Below are 16,678 nucleotides of genomic sequence, written 5' to 3' on the forward strand. Positions count from 1 at the left end.
TGATAGAGAGGTACTACCTGATAGAGAGGGACTACCTGATAGAGAGGTACTACCTGTTAGAGAGGTACTACCTGTTAGAGAGGTACTACCTGTTAGAGAGGTGCTACCTGTTAGAGAGGGGCTACCTGTTCTAGAGTGGCTCCATGTTAGAGAGGTACTACCTGATAGAGAGGTACTACCTGTTAGAGATGAGAGGTACTACCTGTTAGAGAGGTACTACCTGATAGAGAGGTACTACCTGATAGAGGTACTACCTGTTAGAGAGGTACTACCTGTTAGAGAGGTGCTACCTGTTAGAGAGGTGCTACCTGTTAGAGAGGGGCTACCTGTTAGAGAGGTACTACCTGTTAGAGAGGTACTACCTGTTAGAGAGGGACTACCTGTTAGAGAGGGACTACCTGATAGAGAGGTACTACCTTTTAGAGAGGTACTACCTGTTAGAGAGGTACTACCTGTTAGACTAGGGCTTCCTGTTAGAGGTACTACCTGATAGAGAGGTACTACCTGATAGAGAGGTACTACTTGTTGGAGAGGTACTACCTGTTAGAGAGGTATTACCTGATAGAGAGGTACTACCTGATAGAGAGGTACTACCTGATAGACAGGTATTACCTGATAGAGAGGTATTACCTGATAGAGAGGTATTACCTGATAGAGAGGTACTACCTGATAGAGAGGTACTACCTGATAGAGAGGTACAACCTGTTAGAGAGGAACTACCTGATAGAGAGGTACTACCTGTTGGAGTAGGTACTACCTAATAGAGAGGTACTACCTGATAGAGATGGACTACCTGATAGAGAGGTACTACCTGTTAGAGAGGTACTACCTGTTAGAGAGGTACTACCTGTTAGACTGGGGCTTCTTTTTAGAGGTACTACCTGATAGAGAGGTACTACCTGATAGAGAGGTACTACCTGATAGAGAGGTACTACCTGTTAGAGAGGTACTACCTGTTAGAGAGGTACTACCTGTTAGAGAGGTGCTACCTGTTAGAGAGGGGCTACCTGTTCTAGAGTGGCTCCATGTTAGAGAGGTACTACCTGATAGAGAGGTACTACCTGTTAGAGATGAGAGGTACTACCTGTTAGAGAGGTACTACCTGATAGAGAGGGGCTACCTTTTAGAGAGGTACTACCTGATAGAGAGGTACTACCTGTTAGAGAGGTACTACCTGATAGAGAGGTACTACCTGTTAGAGAGGTACTACCTGTTAGACTGGGGCTTCCTGTTAGAGGTACTACCTGATAGAGAGGTACTACCTGTTAGAGAGGGGCTTCCTGTTAGAGAGGAGCTACCTGTTAGAGAGGGGCTACCTGTTAGAGAGGTGCTACCTGATAGAGAGGTACTACCTGATAGAGAGGGGCTACCTGTTAGAGAGGGACTACCTGTTAGAGAGGTACTACCTGTTAGAGAGGTACTACCTGTTAGAGAGGTGCTACCTGTTAGAGAAGTACTACCTGTTAGAGAGGTGCTACCTGTTAGAGAGGTGCTACCTGTTAGAGAGGTACTACCTGTTGGAGAGGTACTACCTGTTAGAGAGGTACTAGCTGTTAGAGAGGTACTACCTGTTAGAGAGGTACTACCTGATAGAGAGGTGCTACCTGTTAGAGAGGGGCTACCTGTTAGAGAGGTACTACCTGTTAGAGAGGTACTACCTGATAGAGAGGTACTACCTGTTAGAGAGGTACTACCTGATAGAGAGGTACTACCTGATAGAGAGGTACTACCTGATAGAGAGGTACTACCTGTTAGAGAGGTACTACCTGTTAGAGAGGTGCTACCTGTTAGAGAGGGGCTACCTTTTAGAGAGGTACTACCTGATAGAGAGGTAATACCTGTTAGAGAGGGACTACCTGTTAGAGAGGGACTACCTGTTAGAGAGGGACTACCTGATAGAGAGGTACTACCTGATAGAGAGGTACTACCTGATAGAGAGGTACTACCTGATAGAGAGGTACTACCTGATAGAGAGGTACTACCTGATAGAGAGGTACTACCTGATAGAGAGGTACAACCTGTTAGAGAGGTACTACCTGATAAAGAGGTACTACCTGTTAGAGAGGAGAGGTACTACCTGTTAGAGAGGTACTACCTGATAGAGAGGTACTACCTGATAGAGGTACTACCTGTTAGAGAGGTACTACCTGTTAGAGAGGTGCTACCTGTTAGAGAGGTGCTACCTGTTAGAGACGGGCTACCTGTTAGAGAGGTACTACCTGATAGAGAGGTACAACCTGTTAGAGAGGACCTACCTGATAGAGAGGTACTACCTGTTGGAGTAGGTACTACCTAATAGAGAGGTACTACCTGATAGAGAGGGATTACCTGATAGAGAGGTACTACCTGTTAGAGAGGTACTACCTGTTAGAGAGGTACTACCTGTTAGACTGGGGCTTCCTGTTAGAGGTACTACCTGATAGAGAGGTACTACCTGATAGAGAGGTACTACCTGATAGAGAGGTACTACCTGATAGAGAGGTACTACCTGATAGAGAGGTACTACCTGTTAGAGAGGTACTACCTGTTAGAGAGGTACTACCTGTTAGAAAGGTACTACCTGTTAGAGAGGTACTAGCTGTTAGAGAGGTACTACCTGTTAGAGAGGTATTACCTGATAGAGAGGTACTACCTGTTAAAGAGGTACTACCTGTTAGAGAGGTACTACCTGTTAGAGAGGTACTACCTGTTAGAGAGGTACTAGCTGTTAGAGAGGTACTACCTGTTAGAGAGGTACTACCTGATAGAGAGGTGCTACCTGTTTGAGAGGGGCTACCTGTTAGAGAGGTACTACCTGATAGAGAGGGACTACCTGTTAGAGAGGGACTACCTGATAGAGAGGTACTACCTGTCAGAGAGGTACTACCTGTCAGAGAGGTACTACCTGATAGAGAGGTAATACCTGTTAGAGAGGGACTACCTGTTAGAGAGGTAATACCTGATAGGGAGGTACTACCTGTTAGAGAGGTACTACCTGTTAGAGAGGTACTACCTGTTAGAGAGGGACTACCTGTTAGAGAGGGACTACCTGTTAGAGAGGGACTACCTGTTAGAGAGGGACTACCTGTTGGAGAGGGACTACCTGTTAGAGAGGGACTACCTGTTAGAGAGGTACTACCTGATAGAGAGGTACTACCTGATAGAGAGGTACTACCTGTTAGAGAGGTACTACCTGTTAGAGAGGGGCTACCTGTTAGAGGTACTACCTGTTAGAGAGGTACTACCTGTTAGAGAGGTACTACCTGTTAGAGAGGTACTACCTGTTAGAGAGGTACTACCTGTTAGAGAGGGACTACCTGTTAGAGAGGGACTACCTGTTAGAGAGGTACTACCAGTTAGAGAGATACTACCTGTTAGAGAGGTGCTACCTGTTAGAGAGGGGCTACCTGTTAGGCTGGGGCTTCCTGTTAGAGGTACTACCTGTTAGAGAGGTACTACCTGATAGAGAGGTACTACCTGTTAGAGAGGTGGTACCTGTTAGAGAGGGGCTACCTGTTAGAGAGGTACTACCTGTTAGAGAGGTGGTACCTGTTAGAGAGGGGCTACCTGTTAGAGAGGTACTACCTGTTAGAGAGGGACTACCTGATAGAGAGGTACTACCTGTTAGAGAGGTACTACCTGTTAGAGAGGTACTACCTCTTAGACTGGGGCTTCCTGTTAGAGGTACTACCTGTTAGAGAGGTACTACCTGATAGAGAGGGGCTACCTGTTAGAGAGGTACTACCTGTTAGAGAGGGACTACCTGTTAGAGAGGTACTACCTGTTAAAGAGGTACTACCTGATAGAGAGGTACTACCTGATAGAGAGGTACTACCTGATAGAGAGGGACTACCTGTTAGAGAGGTACTACCTGTTAGAGAGGGGCTACCTGTTAGAGGTATTACCTGTTAGAGAGGTACTACCTGATAGAGAGGTACTACCTGTTAGAGAGGTACTACCTGTTAGAGAGGTACTACCTGATAGAGAGGTACTACCTGTTAGAGAGGTACTACCTGTTAGAGGGGTACTACCTGTTAGACTGGGGCTTCCTGTTAGAGGTACTACCTGATAGAGAGGTACTACCTGATAGAGAGGTACTACCTGATAGAGAGGTACTACCTGTTAGAGAGGTGCTACCTGTTAGAGAGGGGCTACCTGTTCTAGAGTGGCTCCATGTTAGAGAGTGGCTACCTGTTAGAGAGGTACAACCTGTTAGAGAGGTACTACCTGATAGAGAGGTACTGCCTGTTAGAGAGGTACTACCTGTTAGACTGGGGCTTCCTGTTAGAGGTACTACCTGATAGAGAGGTACTACCTGTTAGAGAGGGGCTTCCTGTTAGAGAGGAGCTACCTGTTAGAGAGGGGCTACCTGTTAGAGAGGTGCTACCTGATAGAGAGGTACTACCTGATAGAGAGGGGCTACCTGTTAGAGAGGGACTACCTGTTAGAGAGGTACTACCTGTTAGAGAGGTACTACCTGTTAGAGAGGTGCTACCTGTTAGAGAGGGGCTACCTGTTAGAGAGGTACTACCTGTTAGAGAGGTATTACCTGATAGAGAGGTACTACCTGTTAAAGAGGTACTACCTGTTAGAGAGGTACTACCTGTTAGAGAGGTACTACCTGTTAGAGAGGTACTAGCTGTTAGAGAGGTACTACCTGTTAGAGAGGTACTACCTGATAGAGAGGTACTACCTGTTAGAGAGGGGCTACCTGTTAGAGAGGTACTACCTGATAGAGAGGGACTACCTGTTAGAGAGGGACTACCTGATAGAGAGGTACTACCTGTTAGAGAGGTACTACCTGTTAGAGAGGTACTACCTGATAGAGAGGTAATACCTGTTAGAGAGGTACTACCTGTTAGAGAGGTAATACCTGATAGGAGGTACTACCTGTTAGAGAGGTACTACCTGTTAGAGAGGTACTACCTGTTAGAGAGGGACTACCTGTTAGAGAGGGACTACCTGTTAGAGAGGGACTACCTGTTAGAGAGGGACTACCTGTTAGAGAGGGACTACCTGTTAGAGAGGGACTACCTGTTAGAGAGGTACTACCTGATAGAGAGGTACTACCTGATAGAGAGGTACTACCTGTTAGAGAGGTACTACCTGTTAGAGAGGGGCTACCTGTTAGAGGTACTACCTGTTAGAGAGGTACTACCTGTTAGAGAGGTACTACCTGTTAGAGAGGTACTACCTGTTAGAGAGGGACTACCTGTTAGAGAGGGACTACCTGTTAGAGAGGGACTACCTGTTAGAGAGGTACTACCTGTTAGAGAGGTACTACCTGTTAGAGAGGTGCTACCTGTTAGAGAGGGGCTACCTGTTAGGCTGGGGCTTCCTGTTAGAGGTACTACCTGTTAGAGAGGTACTACCTGATAGAGAGGTACTACCTGTTAGAGAGGTGGCTACCTGTTAGAGAGGGGCTACCTGTTAGAGAGGTACTACCTGTTAGAGAGGTGGTACCTGTTAGAGAGGGGCTACCTGTTAGAGAGGTACTACCTGTTAGAGAGGGACTACCTGATAGAGAGGTACTACCTGTTAGAGAGCTACTACCTGTTAGAGAGGTACTACCTCTTAGACTGGGGCTTCCTGTTAGAGGTACTACCTGTTAGAGAGGGACTACCTGTTAGAGAGGGACTACCTGTTAGAGAGGTACTACCTGTTAGAGAGGGACTACCTGTTAGAGAGGTACTACCTGTTAGAGAGGTACTACCTGATAGAGAGGTACTACCTGATAGAGAGGTACTACCTGATAGAGAGGGACTACCTGTTAGAGAGGTACTACCTGTTAGAGAGGGGCTACCTGTTAGAGGTACTACCTGTTAGAGAGGTACTACCTGATAGAGAGGTACTACCTGTTAGAGAGGTACTACCTGTTAGAGAGGTACTACCTGATAGAGAGGTACTACCTGTTAGAGAGGTACTACCTGTTAGAGGGGTACTACCTGTTAGACGGGGCTTCCTGTTAGAGGTACTACCTGATAGAGAGGTACTACCTGATAGAGAGGTACTACCTGATAGAGAGGTACTACCTGTTAGAGAGGTGCTACCTGTTAGAGAGGGGCTACCTGTTCGAGAGTGGCTCCATGTTAGAGAGTGGCTACCTGTTAGAGAGGTACAACCTGTTAGAGAGGTACTACCTGATAGAGAGGTACTACCTGTTAGAGAGGTACTACCTGTTAGACTGGGGCTTCCTGTTAGAGGTACTACCTGATAGAGAGGTACTACCTGTTAGAGAGGGGCTTCCTGTTAGAGAGGAGCTACCTGTTAGAGAGGGGCTACCTGTTAGAGAGGTGCTACCTGATAGAGAGGTACTACCTGATAGAGAGGGGCTACCTGTTAGAGAGGGACTACCTGTTAGAGAGGTACTACCTGTTAGAGAGGTACTACCTGTTAGAGAGGTGCTACCTGTTAGAGAGGTGCTACCTGTTAGAGAGGTACTACCTGTTAGAGAGGTGCTACCTGTTAGAGAGGTGCTATCTGTTAGAGAGGTACTACCTGTTAAAGAGGTACTACCTGTTAGAGAGGTACTACCTGTTAGAGAGGTACTACCTGTTAGAGAGGTACTAGCTGTTAGAGAGGTACTACCTGTTAGAGAGGTACTACCTGATAGAGAGGTGCTACCTGTTAGAGAGGGGCTACCTGTTAGAGAGGTACTACCTGATAGAGAGGTACTACCTGATAGAGAGGGACTACCTGATAGAGAGGTACTACCTGTTAGAGAGGTACTACCTGTTAGAGAGGTACTACCTGTTAGAGAGGTGCTACCTGTTAGAGAGGGGCTACCTGTTCTAGAGAGGTACTACCTGTTAGAGAGGTACTACCTGATAGAGAGGTACTACCTGTTAGAGAGGAGAGGTACTACCTGTTAGAGAGGTACTACCTGATAGAGAGGTACTACCTGATAGAGAGGTACTACCTGTTAGAGAGGTACTACCTGTTAGAGAGGTACTACCTGTTAGAGAGGTACTACCTGTTAGAGAGGGGCTACCTGTTAGAGAGGTACTACCTGTTAGAGAGGTACTACCTGTTAGAGAGGGACTACCTGTTAGAGAGGGACTACCTGATAGAGAGGTACTACCTGATAGAGAGGTAATACCTGTTAGAGAGGGACTACCTGTTAGAGAGGGACTACCTGTTAGAGAGGGACTACCTGATAGAGAGGTACTACCTGTTAGAGAGGTACTACCTGATAGAGAGGTACTACCTGATAGAGAGGTACTACCTGATAGAGAGGTACTACCTGATAGAGAGGTACTACCTGATAGAGAGGTACAACCTGTTAGAGAGGTACTACCTGATAAAGAGGTACTACCTGTTAGAGAGGAGAGGTACTACCTGTTAGAGAGGTACTACCTGATAGAGAGGTACTACCTGATAGAGGTACTACCTGTTAGAGAGGTACTACCTGTTAGAGAGGTGCTACCTGTTAGAGAGGTTCTACCTGTTAGAGACGGGCTACCTGTTAGAGAGGTACTACCTGATAGAGAGGTACAACCTGTTAGAGAGGACCTACCTGATAGAGAGGTACTACCTGTTGGAGTAGGTACTACCTAATAGAGAGGTACTACCTGATAGAGAGGGACTACCTGATAGAGAGGTACTACCTGTTAGAGAGGTACTACCTGTTAGAGAGGTACTACCTGTTAGACTGGGGCTTCCTGTTAGAGGTACTACCTGATAGAGAGGTACTACCTGATAGAGAGGTACTACCTGATAGAGAGGTACTACCTGATAGAGAGGTACTACCTGATAGAGAGGTACTACCTGTTAAAGAGGTACTACCTGTTAGAGAGGTACTACCTGTTAGAAAGGTACTACCTGTTAGAGAGGTACTAGCTGTTAGAGAGGTACTACCTGTTAGAGAGGTACTACCTGATAGAGAGGTGCTACCTGTTAGAGGGGGCTACCTGTTAGAGAGGTACTACCTGTTAGAGAGGTACTACCTGATAGAGAGGTACTACCTGTTAGAGAGGTACTACCTGTTAGAGAGGTACTACCTGTTAGAGAGGTACTACCTGTTAGAGAGGTACTAGCTGTTAGAGAGGTACTACCTGTTAGAGAGGTACTACCTGATAGAGAGGTGCTACCTGTTTGAGAGGGGCTACCTGTTAGAGAGGTACTACCTGATAGAGAGGGACTACCTGTTAGAGAGGGACTACCTGATAGAGAGGTACTACCTGTCAGAGAGGTACTACCTGTCAGAGAGGTACTACCTGATAGAGAGGTAATACCTGTTAGAGAGGGACTACCTGTTAGAGAGGTAATACCTGATAGGGAGGTACTACCTGTTAGAGAGGTACTACCTGTTAGAGAGGTACTACCTGTTAGAGAGGGACTACCTGTTAGAGAGGGACTACCTGTTAGAGAGGGACTACCTGTTAGAGAGGGACTACCTGTTGGAGAGGGACTACCTGTTAGAGAGGGACTACCTGTTAGAGAGGTACTACCTGATAGAGAGGTACTACCTGATAGAGAGGTACTACCTGTTAGAGAGGTACTACCTGTTAGAGAGGGGCTACCTGTTAGAGGTACTACCTGTTAGAGAGGTACTACCTGTTAGAGAGGTACTACCTGTTAGAGAGGTACTACCTGTTAGAGAGGGACTACCTGTTAGAGAGGGACTACCTGTTAGAGAGGTACTACCAGTTAGAGAGGTACTACCTGTTGGAGAGGTACTACCTGTTAGAGAGGGGCTACCTGTTAGGCTGGGGCTTCCTGTTAGAGGTACTACCTGTTAGAGAGGTACTACCTGATAGAGAGGTACTACCTGTTAGAGAGGTGGTACCTGTTAGAGAGGGGCTACCTGTTAGAGAGGTACTACCTGTTAGAGAGGTGGTACCTGTTAGAGAGGGGCTACCTGTTAGAGAGGTACTACCTGTTAGAGAGGGACTACCTGATAGAGAGGTACTACCTGTTAGAGAGGTACTACCTGTTAGAGAGGTACTACCTCTTAGACTGGGGCTTCCTGTTAGAGGTACTACCTGTTAGAGAGGTACTACCTGATAGAGAGGGGCTACCTGTTAGAGAGGTACTACCTGTTAGAGAGGGACTACCTGTTAGAGAGGTACTACCTGTTAAAGAGGTACTACCTGATAGAGAGGTACTACCTGATAGAGAGGTACTACCTGATAGAGAGGGACTACCTGTTAGAGAGGTACTACCTGTTAGAGAGGGGCTACCTGTTAGAGGTATTACCTGTTAGAGAGGTACTACCTGATAGAGAGGTACTACCTGTTAGAGAGGTACTACCTGTTAGAGAGGTACTACCTGATAGAGAGGTACTACCTTTTAGAGAGGTACTACCTGTTAGAGGGGTACTACCTGTTAGACTGGGGCTTCCTGTTAGAGGTACTACCTGATAGAGAGGTACTACCTGATAGAGAGGTACTACCTGATAGAGAGGTACTACCTGTTAGAGAGGTGCTACCTGTTAGAGAGGGGCTACCTGTCTAGAGTGGCTCCATGTTAGAGAGTGGCTACCTGTTAGAGAGGTACAACCTGTTAGAGAGGTACTACCTGATAGAGAGGTACTGCCTGTTAGAGAGGTACTACCTGTTAGACTGGGGCTTCCTGTTAGAGGTACTACCTGATAGAGAGGTACTACCTGTTAGAGAGGGGCTTCCTGTTAGAGAGGAGCTACCTGTTAGAGAGGGGCTACCTGTTAGAGAGGTGCTACCTGATAGAGAGGTACTACCTGATAGAGAGGGGCTACCTGTTAGAGAGGGACTACCTGTTAGAGAGGTACTACCTGTTAGAGAGGTACTACCTGTTAGAGAGGTGCTACCTGTTAGAGAGGGGCTACCTGTTAGAGAGGTACTACCTGTTAGAGAGGTGCTACCTGTTAGAGAGGTGCTATCTGTTAGAGAGGTACTACCTGTTAGAGAGGTACTACCTGTTAGAGAGGTACTACCTGTTAGAGAGGTACTACCTGTTAGAGAGGTACTAGCTGTTAGAGAGGTACTACCTGTTAGAGAGGTACTACCTGATAGAGAGGTGCTACCTGTTAGAGAGGGGCTACCTGTTAGAGAGGTACTACCTGTTAGAGAGGTACTACCTGATAGAGAGGTACTACCTGATAGAGAGGGACTACCTGATAGAGAGGTACTACCTGTTAGAGAGGTACTACCTGTTAGAGAGGTGCTACCTGTTAGAGAGGTGCTACCTGTTAGAGAGGGGCTACCTGTCTAGAGTGGCTCCCTGTTAGAGAGGTACTACCTGATAGAGAGGTACTACCTGTTAGAGATGAGAGGTACTACCTGTTAGAGAGGTACTACCTGATAGAGAGGTACTACCTGATAGAGGTACTACCTGTTAGAGAGGTACTACCTGTTAGAGAGGTGCTACCTGTTAGAGAGGTGCTACCTGTTAGAGAGGGGCTACCTGTTAGAGAGGTACTACCTGTTAGAGAGGTACTACCTGTTAGAGAGGGACTACCTGTTAGAGAGGGACTACCTGATAGAGAGGTACTACCTGTTAGAGAGGTACTACCTGTTAGAGAGGTACTACCTGTTAGACTGGGGCTTCCTGTTAGAGGTACTACCTGATAGAGAGGTACTACCTGATAGAGAGGTACTACCTGTTAGAGAGGTACTACCTGTTAGAGAGGTACTACCTGATAGAGAGGTACTACCTGATAGAGAGGTACTACCTGATAGACAGGTACTACCTGATAGAGAGGTACTACCTGATAGAGAGGTACTACCTGATAGAGAGGTACTACCTGATAGAGAGGTACTACCTGATAGAGAGGTACTACCTGTTAGAGAGGAACTACCTGATAGAGAGGTACTACCTGTTGGAGAGGTACTACCTAATAGAGAGGTACTACCTGATAGAGAGGTACTACCTGATAGAGAGGTACTACCTGTTAGAGAGGTACTACCTGTTAGAGAGGTACTACCTGTTAGACTGGGGCTTCTTTTTAGAGGTACTACCTGATAGAGAGGTACTACCTGATAGAGAGGTACTACCTGATAGAGAGGTACTACCTGTTAGAGAGGTACTACCTGTTAGAGAGGTACTACCTGTTAGAGAGGTGCTACCTGTTAGAGAGGGGCTACCTGTTCTAGAGTGGCTCCCTGTTAGAGAGGTACTACCTGATAGAGAGGTACTACCTGTTAGAGATGAGAGGTACTACCTGTTAGAGAGGTACTACCTGATAGAGAGGGACTACCTGTTAGAGAGGTACTACCTGTTAGAGAGGTACTACCTGTTAGAGAGGTACTACCTGATAGAGAGGTACTACCTGTTAGAGAGGTACTACCTGTTAGAGAGGTACTACCTGTTAGAGAGGACTACCTGTTAGAGAGGTACTACCTGTTAGAGAGGTACTACCTGTTAGAGAGGGGCTACCTGTTAGAGAGGGGCTACCTGTTAGAGAGGTACTACCTGTTAGAGAGGTACTACCTGTTAGAGAGGTACTACCTGTTAGAGAGGTACTACCTGTTAGAGGGGCTACCTGTTGAGAGGTACTACCTGTTAGAGAGGTACTACCTGTTAGAGAGGTACTACCTGTTAGAGAGGTACTACCTGTTAGAGAGGTACTACCTGTTAGAGAGGTGCTACCTGTTAGAGAGGTGCTACCTGTTAGAGAGGTACTACCTGTTAGAGAGGTACTACCTGTTAGAGAGGTACTACCTGTTAGAGAGGTACTACCTGTTAGAGAGGTACTACCTGATAGAGAGGTACTACCTGTTAGAGAGGTACTACCTGTTAGAGAGGTACTACCTGTTAGAGAGGTACTACCTGTTAGAGAGGTACTACCTGTTAGAGAGGTACTACCTGTTAGAGAGGTACTACCTGTTAGAGAGGTACTACCTGTTAGAGAGGTGCTACCTGTTAGAGAGGTACTACCTGTTAGAGAGGTACTACCTGTTAGAGAGGTACTACCTGTTAGAGAGGTACTACCTGTTAGAGAGGTACTACCTGTTAGAGAGGTACTACCTGTTAGAGAGGTACTACCTGTTAGAGAGGTACTACCTGTTAGAGAGGTACTACCTGATAGAGAGGTACTACCTGATAGAGAGGTACTACCTGTTAGAGAGGTACTACCTGTTAGAGAGGTACTACCTGTTAGAGAGGTACTACCTGTTAGAGAGGTACTACCTGTTAGAGAGGTACTACCTGTTAGAGAGGTACTACCTGATAGAGAGGTACTACCTGTTGAGAGAGGTACTACCTGTTAGAGAGGTACTACCTGTTAGAGAGGTGCTACCTGTTAGAGAGGTACTACCTGTTAGAGAGGTACTACCTGTTAGAGAGGTACTACCTGTTAGAGAGGTACTACCTGTTAGAGAGGTACTACCTGTTAGAGAGGTACTACCTGTTAGAGGGGCTACCTGTAGAGGTACTACCTGATAGAGAGGTACTACCTGTTGAGAGGAGAGAGGTACTACCTGATAGAGAGGTACTACCTGATAGAGAGGTACTACCTGTTAGAGAGGTACTACCTGTTAGAGAGGTACTACCTGTTAGAGAGGTACTACCTGTTAGACTGGGGCTTCCTGTTAGAGGTACTACCTGATAGAGAGGTACTACCTGATAGAGAGGTACTACCTGTTAGAGAGGTACTACCTGTTAGAGAGGTACTACCTGTTAGAGAGGTACTACCTGTTAGAGAGGTACTACCTGATAGAGAGGTACTACCTGTTAGAGAGGTACTACCTGTTAGAGAGGTACTACCTGTTAGAGAGGTACTACCTGTTAGAGAGGTGCTACCTGTTAGAGAGGTACTACCTGTTAGAGAGGTACTACCTGATAGAGAGGTACTACCTGTTAGAGAGGTACTACCTGTTAGAGAGGTACTACCTGTTAGAGAGGTGCTACCTGTTAGGGGAGAGGTACTACCTGTTAGAGAGGTACTACCTGTTAGGAGAGGTACTACCTGTTAGAGAGGTACTACCTGTTAGAGAGGTACTACCTGTTAGAGAGGTACTACCTGTTAGAGAGGTACTACCTGTTAGAGAGGTACTACCTGTTAGAGAGGTACTACCTGATAGAGAGGTACTACCTGTTAGAGAGGTACTACCTGTTAGAGAGGTACTACCTGTTAGAGAGGTACTACCTGTTAGAGAGGTACTACCTGTTAGAGAGGTACTACCTGATAGAGAGGTACTACCTGTTAGAGAGGTACTACCTGTTAGAGAGGGACTACCTGATAGAGAGGTACTACCTGTTAGAGAGGTACTACCTGTTAGAGAGGTACTACCTGTTAGAGAGGTACTACCTGATAGAGAGGTACTACCTGTTAGAGAGGTACTACCTGTTAGAGAGGTACTACCTGTTAGAGAGGGACTACCTGTTAGAGAGGTACTACCTGTTAGAGAGGTACTACCTGTTAGAGAGGTACTACCTGTTAGAGAGGTACTACCTGTTAGAGAGGTACTACCTGATAGAGAGGTACTACCTGTTAGAGAGGTACTACCTGTTAGAGAGGTACTACCTGTTAGAGAGGTACTACCTGTTAGAGAGGGACTACCTGTTAGAGAGGTACTACCTGATAGAGAGGTACTACCTGATAGAGAGGTACTACCTGTTAGAGAGGTGCTACCTGTTAGAGAGGGGCTACCTGTTAGAGAGGTACTACCTGTTAGAGAGGTACAACCTGTTAGAGAGGTACTACCTGTTAGAGAGGTACTACCTGTTAGAGAGGTACTACCTGTTAGGGGGCTTCCTGTTAGAGGTACTACCTGATAGAGAGGTACTACCTGTTAGAGAGGGGCTACCTGTTAGAGAGGTACTACCTGTTAGAGAGGTGCTACCTGTTAGAGAGGGGCTACCTGTTAGAGAGGTACTACCTGATAGAGAGGGACTACCTGTTAGAGAGGGACTACCTGATAGAGAGGTACTACCTGTTAGAGAGGTACTACCTGTTAGAGAGGTACTACCTGATAGAGAGGTACTACCTGTTAGAGAGGGACTACCTGTTAGAGAGGTACTACCTGTTAGAGAGGTACTACCTGTTAGAGAGGTACTACCTGTTAGAGAGGTACTACCTGTTAGAGAGGGACTACCTGTTAGAGAGGTACTACCTGTTAGAGAGGGACTACCTGTTAGAGAGGGACTACCTGTTAGAGAGGGACTACCTGTTAGAGAGGTACTACCTGTTAGAGAGGTACTACCTGTTAGAGAGGTACTACCTGTTAGAGAGGGCTACCTGTTAGAGAGGTACTACCTGATAGAGAGGTACTACCTGTTAGAGAGGTACTTCCTGTTAGAGAGGTACTACCTGTTAGAGAGGTACTACCTGTTAGACTGGGGCTACCTGTTAGAGGTACTACCTGATAGAGAGGTACTACCTGATAGAGAGGTACTACCTGTTAGAGAGGTACTACCTGTTAGAGAGGTGCTACCTGTTAGAGAGGGCTACCTGTTAGACGGGGCTTCCTGTTAGAGGTACTACCTGTTAGAGAGGTACTACCTGATAGAGAGGTACTACCTGTTAGAGAGGTGGTACCTGTTAGAGAGGGGCTACCTGTTAGAGAGGTACTACCTGTTAGAGAGGTGCTACCTGTTAGAGAGGGGCTACCTGTTCTAGAGTGGCTCCATGTTAGAGAGTGGCTACCTGTTAGATAGGTACAACCTGTTAGAGAGGTACTACCTGATAGAGAGGTACTGCCTGTTAGAGAGGTACTACCTGTTAGACTGGGGCTTCCTGTTAGAGGTACTACCTGATAGAGAGGTACTACCTGTTAGAGAGGGGCTTTCTGTTAGAGAGGAGCTACCTGTTAGAGAGGGGCTACCTGTTAGAGAGGTACTACCTGATAGAGAGGTACTACCTGTTAGAGAGGTACTACCTGTTAGAGAGGTACTACCTGTTAGAGAGGTACTACCTGTTAGAGAGGTACTACCTGTTAGAGAGGTACTACCTGATAGAGAGGTACTACCTGTTAGAGAGGTACTACCTGTTAGAGAGGGGCTACCTGTTAGAGAGGTACTACCTGTTAGAGAGGTACTACCTGTTAGAGAGGTACTACCTGTTAGAGAGGTACTACCTGTTAGAGAGGTACTACCTGTTAGGTAGAGGTACTACCTGTTAGAGAGGTACTACCTGATAGAGAGGTACTACCTGTTAGAGAGGTACTACCTGTTAGAGAGGTGCTACCTGTTAGAGAGGTACTACCTGTTAGCAGAGGTACTACCTGTTAGAGAGGTACTACCTGATAGAGAGGTACTACCTGTTAGAGAGGTGGTACCTGTTAGAGAGGTGCTACCTGTTAGAGAGGTACTACCTGTTAGAGAGGTGGTACCTGTTAGAGAGGGGCTACCTGTTAGAGAGGTACTACCTGTTAGAGAGGGACTACCTGATAGAGAGGTACTACCTGTTAGAGAGGTACTACCTGTTAGAGAGGTACTACCTGTTAGAGAGAGGTACTACCTGTTAGAGAGGTACTACCTGATAGAGAGGGGCTACCTGTTAGGAGAGGTACTACCTGTTAGAGAGGGACTACCTGTTAGAGAGGTACTACCTGTTAGAGAGGTACTACCTGATAGAGAGGTACTACCTGATAGAGAGGTACTACCTGATAGAGAGGGACTACCTGTTAGAGAGGTACTACCTGTTAGAGAGGGGCTACCTGTTAGAGGTACTACCTGTTAGAGAGGTACTACCTGATAGAGAGGTACTACCTGTTAGAGAGGTACTACCTGTTAGAGAGGTACTACCTGATAGAGAGGTACTACCTGTTAGAGAGGTACTACCTGTTAGAGGGGTACTACCTGATAGAGAGGTACTACCTGTTAGAGAGGTGCTACCTGTTAGAGAGGGGCTACCTGTTAGAGAGTGGCTACCTGTTAGAGAGGGGCTACCTGTTAGAGAGGTACTACCTGTTAGAGAGGTACTACCTGATAGAGAGGTACTGCCTGTTAGAGAGGTACTACCTGTTAGATGGTTAGAGGTACTACCTGTAGAGAGGTACTACCTGTTAGAGAGGTAGCTACCTGTTAGAGAGGGGCTACCTGTTAGAGAGGTGCTACCTGATAGAGAGGTACTACCTGATAGAGAGGGGCTACCTGTTAGAGAGGGACTACCTGTTAGAGAGGTACTACCTGTTAGAGAGGTACTACCTGATAGAGAGGTACTACCTGTTAGAGAGGTACTACCTGTTAGAGAGGTACTACCTGTTAGAGAGGTACTACCTGTTAGAGAGGTGCTACCTGTTAGAGAGGTACTACCTGTTAGAGAGGTACTACCTGTTAGAGAGGTACTACCTGTTAGAGAGGTACTACCTGTTAGAGAGGTACTACCTGTTGAGAGGTACTACCTGTTAGAGAGGTACTACCTAATAGAGAGGTACTACCTGTTAGAGAGGTACTACCTGTTAGAGAGGTACTACCTGTTAGAGAGGTACTACCTGATAGAGAGGTACTACCTGTTAGAGAGGTACTACCTGTTAGAGAGGTACTACCTGTTAGAGAGGTACTACCTGTTAGACTGGGGCTACCTGTTAGAGGTACTACCTGTTAGAGAGGTACTACCTGTTAGAGAGATACTACGTGTTAGAGAGGTGCTACCTGTTAGAGAGGTACTACCTGATAGAGAGGTACTACCTGATAGAGAGGTACTACCTGTTAGAGAGGTAGCTACCTGTTAGAGAGGGACTACCTGTTAGAGAGGTACTACCTGTTAGAGAGGTGCTACCTGTTAGAGAGGGGCTACCTGTTAGAGAGGTACTACCTGATAGAGAGGGACTACCTG

This window comes from Salmo salar, unplaced genomic scaffold (genome assembly GCF_905237065.1).
Source record: "Salmo salar unplaced genomic scaffold, Ssal_v3.1, whole genome shotgun sequence".
Classification (NCBI taxonomy): domain Eukaryota; kingdom Metazoa; phylum Chordata; class Actinopteri; order Salmoniformes; family Salmonidae; genus Salmo; species Salmo salar.